The sequence below is a fragment of the Ptiloglossa arizonensis genome, chromosome 2 (assembly GCF_051014685.1).
Source record: "Ptiloglossa arizonensis isolate GNS036 chromosome 2, iyPtiAriz1_principal, whole genome shotgun sequence".
In the NCBI taxonomy this organism is placed as follows: Eukaryota; Metazoa; Arthropoda; class Insecta; order Hymenoptera; family Colletidae; genus Ptiloglossa; species Ptiloglossa arizonensis.
Window position 1 is genome coordinate 1,271,409 of NC_135049.1, and position 13,427 is coordinate 1,284,835.

Sequence of the window (13,427 nt, forward strand, 5' to 3'; positions counted from 1 at the left end):
TAACGTATAACGTATAACGTATATCGTATGACGTATAACGTATAACGTATAGCGTATAACGTATAACGTATAACGTATAACGTAAAACGTATAACGTATAACGTATAACGTATAACGTATAACGTATAACGTATAACGTATAACGTATAACGTATAACGTATAACGTATAACGTATAACGTATAACGTATAACGTATAACGTATAACGTATAACGTATAACGTATATCGTATATCGTATGACGTATAACGTAATACGTATAACGTATAACGTATTACGTATAACATACAACGTATAACGTATAACGTATAACGTATAACGTATAACGTATAACGTATAACGTATAACGTATAACGTATAACGTATAACGTATAACGTATAACGTATAACGTATAACGTATAACGTATAACGTATAACGTATAACGTATAACGTATAACGTATAACGTATAACGTATAACGTATAACGTATAACGTATAACGTAATACGTATAACGTATAACGTATTACGTATAACATACAACGTATAACGTATAACGTATAACGTATAACGTATAACGTATAACGTATAACGTATAACGTATAACGTATAACGTATAACGTATAACGTATAACGTATAACGTATAACGTATAACGTATAACGTATAACGTATAACGTATAACGTAATACGTATAACGTATAACGTATTACGTATAACGTATAACGTATAACGTATAACGTATAACGTATAACGTATATCGTATGACGTATAACGTATAACGTATAGCGTATAACGTTTAACGTATAACGTATAACGTAAAACGTATAACGTATAACGTATAACGTATAACGTATAACGTATAACGTATAACGTATAACGTATAACGTATAACGTATAACGTATAACGTATAACGTATAACGTATAACGTATAACGTATAACGTATAACGTATAACGTATAACGTATAACGTATATCGTATATCGTATGACGTATAACGTATAACGTATAGCGTATAACGTATAACGTATAACGTATAACGTATAACGTATAACGTATAACGTATAACGTATAACGTATAACGTATAACGTATAACGTATAACGTATAACGTATAACGTATAACGTATAACGTATAACGTATAACGTAATACGTATATCAAATAACGTATAACGTATAACGTATAACGTATAACGTATAGCGTATAACGTATATCGTATAACGTATAACGTATAACGTATAACGTATAACGTATAACGTATAACGTATAACGTATAACGTATAAAGTATAACGTATAACGTATAACGTATAACGTATAACGTATAACGTATAACGTAATACGTATAACGTATAACGTATTACGTATAACATACAACGTATAACGTATAACGTATAACGTATAACGTATAACGTATAACGTATAACGTATAACGTATAACGTATAACGTATAACGTATAACGTATAACGTATAACGTATAACGTATAACGTATAACGTATATCGTATGACGTATAACGTATAACGTATAGCGTATAACGTATAACGTATAACGTATAACGTAAAACGTATAACGTATAACGTATAACGTATAACGTATAACGTATAACGTATAACGTATAACGTATAACGTATAACGTATAACGTATAACGTATAACGTATAACGTATAACGTATAACGTATAACGTATAACGTATAACGTATATCGTATATCGTATGACGTATAACGTATAACGTATAGCGTATAACGTATAACGTATAACGTATAACGTATAACGTATAACGTATAACGTATAACGTATAACGTATAACGTATAACGTATAACGTATAACGTATAACGTATAACGTATAACGTATAACGTATAACGTAATACGTATATCAAATAACGTATAACGTATAACGTATAACGTATAACGTATAGCGTATAACGTATATCGTATAACGTATAACGTATAACGTATAACGTATAACGTATAACGTATAACGTATAACGTATAAAGTATAACGTATAACGTATAACGTATAACGTATAACGTATAACGTATAACGTAATACGTATAACGTATAACGTATTACGTATAACATACAACGTATAACGTATAACGTATAACGTATAACGTATAACGTATAACGTATAACGTATAACGTATAACGTATAACGTATAACGTATAACGTATAACGTATAACGTATAACGTATAACGTATAACGTATAACGTATAACGTATAACGTATAACGTATAACGTAATACGTATAACGTATAACGTATTACATATAACATACAACGTATAACGTATAACGTATAACGTATAACGTATAACGTATAACGTATAACGTATAACGTATAACGTATAACGTATAACGTATAACGTATAACGTATAACGTATAACGTATAACGTATAACGTATAACGTATAACGTAATACGTATAACGTATAACGTATTACGTATAACGTATAACGTATAACGTATAACGTATAACGTATATCGTATGACGTATAACGTATAACGTATAGCGTATAACGTATAACGTATAACGTATAACGTAAAACGTATAACGTATAACGTATAACGTATAACGTATAACGTATAACGTATAACGTATAACGTATAACGTATAACGTATAACGTATAACGTATAACGTATAACGTATAACGTATAACGTATAACGTATAACGTATAACGTATAACGTATAACGTATAACGTATATCGTATATCGTATGACGTATAACGTATAACGTATAGCGTATAACGTATAACGTATAACGTATAACGTATAACGTATAACGTATAACGTATAACGTATAACGTATAACGTATAACGTATAACGTATAACGTATAACGTATAACGTATAACGTATAACGTATAACGTATAACGTATAACGTATAACGTATAACGTATAACGTATAACGTATAACGTATAACGTATAACGTATAACGTATAACGTATAACGTAATACGTATAACGTATAACGTATTACGTATAACATACAACGTATAACGTATAACGTATAACGTATAACGTATAACGTATAACGTATAACGTATAACGTATAACGTATAACGTATAACGTATAACGTATAACGTATAACGTATAACGTATAACGTATAACGTATAACGTATAACGTATAACGTATAACGTATAACGTATAACGTAATACGTATAACGTATAACGTATTACGTATAACATACAACGTATAACGTACAACGTATAACGTATAACGTATAACGTATAACGTATAACGTATAACGTATAACGTATAACGTATAACGTATAACGTATAACGTATAACGTATAACGTATAACGTATAACGTATAACGTATAACGTAATACGTATAACGTATAACGTATTACGTATAACGTATAACGTATAACGTATAACGTATAACGTATAACGTATATCGTATGACGTATAACGTATAACGTATAGCGTATAACGTATAACGTATAACGTATAACGTAAAACGTATAACGTATAACGTATAACGTATAACGTATAACGTATAACGTATAACGTATAACGTATAACGTATAACGTATAACGTATAACGTATAACGTATAACGTATAACGTATAACGTATAACGTATAACGTATAACGTATAACGTATAACGTATAACGTATATCGTATATCGTATGACGTATAACGTATAACGTATAGCGTATAACGTATAACGTATAACGTATAACGTATAACGTATAACGTATAACGTATAACGTATAACGTATAACGTATAACGTATAACGTATAACGTATAACGTATAACGTATAACGTATAACGTATAACGTATAACGTATAACGTATAACGTATAACGTATAACGTATAACGTATAACGTATAACGTATAACGTAATACGTATAACGTATAACGTATTACGTATAACATACAACGTATAACGTATAACGTATAACGTATAACGTATAACGTATAACGTATAACGTATAACGTATAACGTATAACGTATAACGTATATCGTATATCGTATGACGTATAACGTATAACGTATAGCGTATAACGTATAACGTATAACGTATAACGTATAACGTATAACGTATAACGTATAACGTATAACGTATAACGTAATACGTATAACGTATAACGTATTACGTATAACATACAACGTATAACGTATAACGTATAACGTATAACGTATAACGTATAACGTATAACGTATAACGTATAACGTATAACGTATAACGTATAACGTATAACGTATAACGTATAACGTATAACGTATAACGTATAACGTATAACGTATAACGTATAACGTAATACGTATAACGTATAACGTATAACTTATAACGTATAACGTATAACGTATAAAGTATAACGTATAACGTATAACGTATAACGTATAACGTATAACGTATAACGTAATACGTATAACGTATAACGTATTACGTATAACATACAACGTATAACGTATAACGTATAACGTATAACGTATAACGTATAACGTATAACGTATAACGTATAACGTATAACGTATAACGTATAACGTATAACGTATAACGTATAACGTATAACGTATAACGTATAACGTATAACGTATAACGTATAACGTATAACGTATAACGTATAACGTATAACGTATAACGTAATACGTATAACGTATAACGTATTACGTATAACATACAACGTATAACGTATAACGTATAACGTATAACGTATAACGTATAACGTATAACGTATAACGTATAACGTATAACGTATAACGTATAACGTATAACGTATAACGTATAACGTATAACGTATAACGTATAACGTATAACGTATAACGTATAACGTATAACGTAATACGTATAACGTATAACGTATTACGTATAACCTACAACGTATAACGTATAACGTATAACGTATAACGTATAACGTATAACGTATAACGTATAACGTATAACGTATAACGTATAACGTATAACGTATAACGTATAACGTATAACGTATAACGTATAACGTATAACGTATAACGTATAACGTAATACGTATAACGTATAACGTATTACGTATAACGTATAACGTATAACGTATAACGTATAACGTATAACGTATATCGTATGACGTATAACGTATAACGTATAGCGTATAACGTATAACGTATAACGTATAACGTAAAACGTATAACGTATAACGTATAACGTATAACGTATAACGTATAACGTATAACGTATAACGTATAACGTATAACGTATAACGTATAACGTATAACGTATAACGTATAACGTATAACGTATAACGTATAACGTATAACGTATAACGTATATCGTATATCGTATGACGTATAACGTATAACGTATAGCGTATAACGTATAACGTATAACGTATAACGTATAACGTATAACGTATAACGTATAACGTATAACGTATAACGTATAACGTATAACGTATAACGTATAACGTATAACGTATAACGTATAACGTATAACGTATAACGTAATACGTATATCAAATAACGTATAACGTATAACGTATAACGTATAACGTATAGCGTATAACGTATATCGTATAACGTATAACGTATAACGTATAACGTATAACGTATAACGTATAACGTATAACGTATAGAGTATAACGTATAACGTATAACGTATAACGTATAACGTATAACGTATAACGTAATACGTATAACGTATAACGTATTACGTATAACATACAACGTATAACGTATAACGTATAACGTATAACGTATAACGTATAACGTATAACGTATAACGTATAACGTATAACGTATAACGTATAACGTATAACGTATAACGTATAACGTATAACGTATAACGTATAACCTATAACGTATAACGTATAACGTATAACGTAATACGTATAACGTATAACGTATTACGTATAACATACAACGTATAACGTATAACGTATAACGTATAACGTATAACGTATAACGTATAACGTATAACGTATAACGTATAACGTATAACGTATAACGTATAACGTATAACGTATAACGTATAACGTATAACGTATAACGTATAACGTATAACGTAATACGTATAACGTATAACGTATTACGTATAACGTATAACGTATAACGTATAACGTATAACGTATATCGTATGACGTATAACGTATAACGTATAGCGTATAACGTATAACGTATAACGTATAACGTAAAACGTATAACGTATAACGTATAACGTATAACGTATAACGTATAACGTATAACGTATAGCGTATAACGTATAACGTATAACGTATAACGTATAACGTATAACGTATAACGTATAACGTATAACGTATAACGTATAACGTATATCGTATATCGTATGACGTATAACGTATAACGTATAGCGTATAACGTATAACGTATAACGTATAACGTATAACGTATAACGTATAACGTATAACGTATAACGTATAACGTATAACGTATAACGTATAACGTATAACGTATAACGTATAACGTATAACGTAATACGTATATCAAATAACGTATAACGTATAACGTATAACGTATAACGTATAGCGTATAACGTATATCGTATAACGTATAACGTATAACGTATAACGTATAACGTATAACGTATAACGTATAACGTATAAAGTATAACGTATAACGTATAACGTATAACGTATAACGTATAACGTATAACGTAATACGTATAACGTATAACGTATTACGTATAACATACAACGTATGACGTATAACGTATAACGTATAACGTATAACGTATAACGTATAACGTATAACGTATAACGTATAACGTATAACGTATAACGTATAACGTATAACGTATAACGTATAACGTATAACGTATAACGTATAACGTATAACGTAATACGTATAACGTATAACGTATAACGTATAACGTATAACGTATAACGTATAAAGTATAACGTATAACGTATAACGTATAACGTATAACGTATAACGTATAACGTAATACGTATAACGTATAACGTATTACGTATAACATACAACGTATAACGTATAACGTATAACGTATAACGTATAACGTATAACGTATAACGTATAACGTATAACGTATAACGTATAACGTATAACGTATAACGTATAACGTAATACGTATAACGTATAACGTATTACGTATAACATATAACGTATAACGTATAACGTATAACGTATAACGTATTACGTATAACGTATAACGTATAACGTATAACGTATAACGTATAACGTATAACGTATTACGTATAACATATAACGTATAACGTATAACGTATAACGTATAACGTATAACGTATAACGTATAACGTGTAACGTATAACGTATTACGTATAACGTATAACGTATAACGTATAACGTATAACGTATAACGTATAACGTATAACGTATAACGTATAACGTAATACGTATAACGTATAACGTATAACGTACAACGTATAACATATAACTTTTAACGTATATCGTATAACGTATAACGTATAACGTATAACGTATATCGTGTAACGTATGACGTATGACGTATGACGTATAACGTATAACGTATAACATATAACTTATAACGTATAACGTATAACTTTTAACGTATAACGTATAACGTATAACGTATAACGTATAACGTATAACGTATAACGTAATACGTATATCAAATAACGTATAACGTATAACGTATAACGTATAACGTATAACGTATAACGTATAACTTATAACGTATAACGTATAACATTTAACGTATAACGTATAACGTATAACGTATAACGTATAACGTATAACGTATAACGTATAACGTATAACTTATAACGTATAACGTATAACTTTTATCGTATAACGTATAACGTGTAACGTATAACGTATTACGTATAACGTATAACGTATAACGTATAACGTATAACGTGTAACGTATAACGTATAACGTATAACGTATAAAGGATAACGTGTAACGCATATCGTATATCGTATACCGTATAACGTACAGCGAGTAACATGTAACGCATAACGTATAACGTATAACGTATAACGTATAACGTATAACGTATAACGTATAACGTATAACGTATAACGTATAAAGTATAACGTATAACGTATAACGTATAACGTATAACGTATAACGTATAGCGTATAACGTATAACGTATAACGTATAACGTATAACATAATACGTATAACGTATAACGTATTACGTATAACGTATAACGTATAACGTATAAAGTATAACGTATAACGTATAACGTATAACGAATAACGTATAACGTATAACGTATAACGTATAACGTATAACGTATAACGTGTAACGTATAACGTGTAACGTATAACGTGTAACATATAACGTGTAACGCATGACGTATAACGTATAACGTATAACGTATAACGTATAACGTATAACGTATAACGTATAAAGTATAACGTATAACGAATAACGTATAACGTATAACGTATAACGTATAACATATAACGTATAACGTATAACGAATAAATTTTAACGTATAACGTATAATGTATAACGTATAACGTATAACGTATAACGTATAACTTTTAACGTGTAACGTGTAACGTAAAACGTATAACGTATAACGTATAACGTATAACGTATAACGTATAACGTATAACGTATAACGTATAACGTATAACGTATAACGTATAACGTATAACGTATAACGTATAACGTATAACGTATAACGTATAACGTATAACGTATAACGTATAACGTATAACGTATAACGTATAGCGTATAACGTATATCGTATAACGTATAACGTATAACGTATAAAGGATAACGTGTAACGTCTATCGTATATCGTATATCGTTTAACGAATAATGTACAACAAGTAACGTGTAACGTATAACGTATAAAGTATAACGTATAACGTATAACGTATAACGTATAACGTATAACGTATAACGTATAACTTTTAACGTATAACGTATACCGTATAACGTATAACGTATAACGTATAAAGGATAACGTGTAACGTATATCGTATATCGTATATCGTTTAACGAATAATGTACAACAAGTAACGTGTAACGTATAACGTATAAAGTATAACGTATAACGTATAACGTATAACGTATAACGTATAACGTAATACGTATAACGTATAACGTATTACGTATAACATATAACGTATAACGTATAACGTATAACGTATAACGTATAACGTATAACGTATAACGTATAACGTATAACGTATATCGTATATCGTATGACGTATAACGTATAACGTATAGCGTATAACGTATAACGTATAACGTATAACGTACAACGTATAACGTATAACGTATAACGTATAACGTATAACGTATAACGTATAACGTATAACGTATAACGTATAACGTATATCGTATATCGTATGACGTATAACGTATAACGTATAGCGTATAACGTATAACGTATAACGTATAACGTATAACGTATAACGTATAACGTAATACGTATAACGTATAACGTATTACGTATAACATATAACCTATAACGTATAACGTATAACGTATAACGTATAACGTATAACGTATAACGTATAACGTATAACGTATAACGTATAACGTATAGCGTATAACGTATATCGTATAACGTATAACGTATAACGTATAAAGGATAACGTGTAACCTATATCGTATATCGTATATCGTTTAACGAATAATGTACAACAAGTAACGTGTAACGTATAACGTATAACGTATTACGTATAACATATAACGTATAACGTATAACGTATAACGTATAACGTATAACGTATAACGTATAACGTATAACGTATAACGTATAACGTATAACGTATAACGTATATCGTATATCGTATGACGTATAACGTATAACGTATAACGTATAACGTATAACGTATAGCGTATAACGTATATCGTATAACGTATAACGTATAACGTATAAAGGATAACGTGTAACGTATATCGTATATCGTATATCGTATATCGTTTAACGAATAATGTACAACAAGTAACGTGTAACGTATAACGTATAAAGTATAACGTATAACGTATAACGTATAACGTATAACGTATAACGTAATACGTATAACGTATAACGTATTACGTATAACATATAACGTATAACGTATAACGTATAACGTATAACGTATAACGTATAACGTATAACGTATAACGTATAACGTATAACGTATAACGTATATCGTATATCGTTTAACGAATAATGTACAACAAGTAACGTGTAACGTATAACGTATAACGTATTACGTATAACATATAACGTATAACGTATAACGTATAACGTATAACGTATAACGTATAACGTATAACGTATAACGTATAACGTATAACGTATAACGTATAACGTATAACGTATAACGTATATCGTATATCGTATGACGTATAACGTATAACGTATAGCGTATAACGTATAACGTATAACGTATAACGTATAACGTATAACGTATAACGTATAACGTATAACGTATAACGTATAACGTATAACGTATAACGTATAACGTATAACGTATAACGTATAACGTATAACATATAACGTATAACGTATAACGTATAACGTATAACGTATAACGTATAGCGTATAACGTATATCGTATAACGTATAACGTATAACGTATAAAGGATAACGTGTAACGTATATCGTATATCGTATATCGTTTAACGAATAATGTACAACAAGTAACGTGTAACGTATAACGTATAAAGTATAACGTATAATGTATAACGTATAACGTATAACGTATAACGTAATACGTATAACGTATAACGTATTACGTATAACATATAACGTATAACGTATAACGTATAACGTATAACGTAAACGTATAACGTATAACGTATAACGTATAACGTATAACGTATATCGTATATCGTATGACGTATAACGTATAACGTATAGCGTATAACGTATAACGTATAACGTATAACGTATAACATATAACGTATAACGTATAACGTATAACGTATAACGTATTACGTATAACGTATAACGTATAACGTATAACGTATAACTTATAACGTATAACGTATAACTTTTAACGTATAACGTATAACGTATAACGTATAACGTATAACGTATAACGTATAACGTATAACGTATAACGTAATACGTATATCAAATAACGTATAACGTATAACGTATAACGTATAACGTATAACGTATAACGTATAACGTATAACGTATAACGTATAACGTATAACGTATAACGTATAACGTATAACGTATAACGTATAACGTATAGCGTATAACGTATATCGTATAACGTATAACGTATAACGTATAAAGGATAACGTGTAACGTATATCGTATATCGTATATCGTATATCGTTTAACGAATAATGTACAACAAGTAACGTGTAACGTATAACGTATAAAGTATAACGTATAACGTATAACGTATAACGTATAACGTATAACGTATAACGTAATACGTATAACGTATAACGTATTACGTATAACATATAACGTATAACGTATAACGTATAACGTATAACGTATAACGTATAACGTATAACGTATAACGTATAACGTATAACGTATAACGTATATCGTATATCGTATGACGTATAACGTATAACGTATAGCGTATAACGTATAACGTATAACGTATAACGTATAACGTATAACGTATAACGTATAACGTATAACGTATAACGTATAAAGTATAACGTATAACGTATAACGTATAACGTATAACGTATTACGTATAACGTAATACGTATAACGTATAACGTATTACGTATAACATACAACGTATAACGTATAACGTATAACGTATAACGTATAACGTATAACGTATAACGTATAACGTATAACGTATAACGTATAACGTATAACGTATAACGTATAACGTATAACGTATAACGTATAACGTATAACGTATAACGTATAACGTATAACGTATAACGTATTACGTATAACATATAACGTATAACGTATAACGTATAACGTATAACGTATTACGTATAACGTATAACGTATAACGTATAACGTATAACGTATAACGTATAACGTATTACGTATAACATATAACGTATAACGTATAACGTATAACGTATAACGTATAACGTATAACGTATAACGTGTAACGTATAACGTATTACGTATAACGTATAACGTATAACGTATAACGTATAACGTATAACGTATAACGTATAACGTATAACGTATAACGTAATACGTATAACGTATAACGTATAACGTACAACGTATAACATATAACTTTTAACGTATAACGTATAACGTATAACGTATAACGTATAACGTATAACGTATAACGTATAACGTATAACGTATAACGTAATACGTATAACGTATAACGTATTACGTATAACGTATAACGTATAATGTATAACGTAATACGTATAACGTATAACGTATAACGTATAACGTATAACGTATAACGTATAAAGTATAACGTATAACGTATAACGTATAACGTATAACGTATAACGTATAACGTAATACGTATAACGTATAACGTATTACGAATAACATACAACGTATAACGTATAACGTATAACGTATAACGTATAACGTATAACGTATAACGTATAACGTATAACGTATAACGTATAACGTATAACGTATAACGTATAACGTATAACGTATAACGTATAACGTATAACGTATAACGTATAACGTATAACGTAATACGTATAACGTATAACGTATTACGTATAACGTATAACGTATAATGTATAACGTATAACGTATAACGTAATACGTATAACGTATAACGTATAACGTATAACGTAATACGTATATCAAATAACGTATAACGTATAACGTATAACGTATAACGTATAACGTATAGCGTATAACGTATACCGTATAACGTATAACGTATAACGTATAAAGGATAACGTGTAACGTATATCGTATATCGTATATCGTTTAACGAATAATGTACAACAAGTAACGTGTAACGTATAACGTATAAAGTATAACGTATAACGTATAGCGTATAACGTATATCGTATAACGTATAACGTATAACGTATAAAGGATAACGTGTAACCTATATCGTATATCGTATATCGTTTAACGAATAATGTACAACAAGTAACGTGTAACGTATAACGTATAACGTATTACGTATAACATATAACGTATAACGTATAACGTATAACGTATAACGTATAACGTATAACGTATAACGTATAACGTATAACGTATAACGTATAACGTATAACGTATAACGTATAACGTATAACGTATAACGTATAACGTATAACGTATATCGTATATCGTATGACGTATAACGTATAACGTATAGCGTATAACGTATAACGTATAACGTATAACGTATAACGTATAACGTATAACGTAATACGTATAACGTATAACGTATTACGTATAACATATAACGTATAACGTATAACGTATAACGTATAACGTATAACGTATAACGTATAACGTATAACGTATAACGTATAACGTATAACGTATAGCGTATAACGTATATCGTATAACGTATAAAGGATAACGTATAAAGGATAACGTGTAACCTATATCGTATATCGTATATCGTTTAACGAATAATGTACAACAAGTAACGTGTA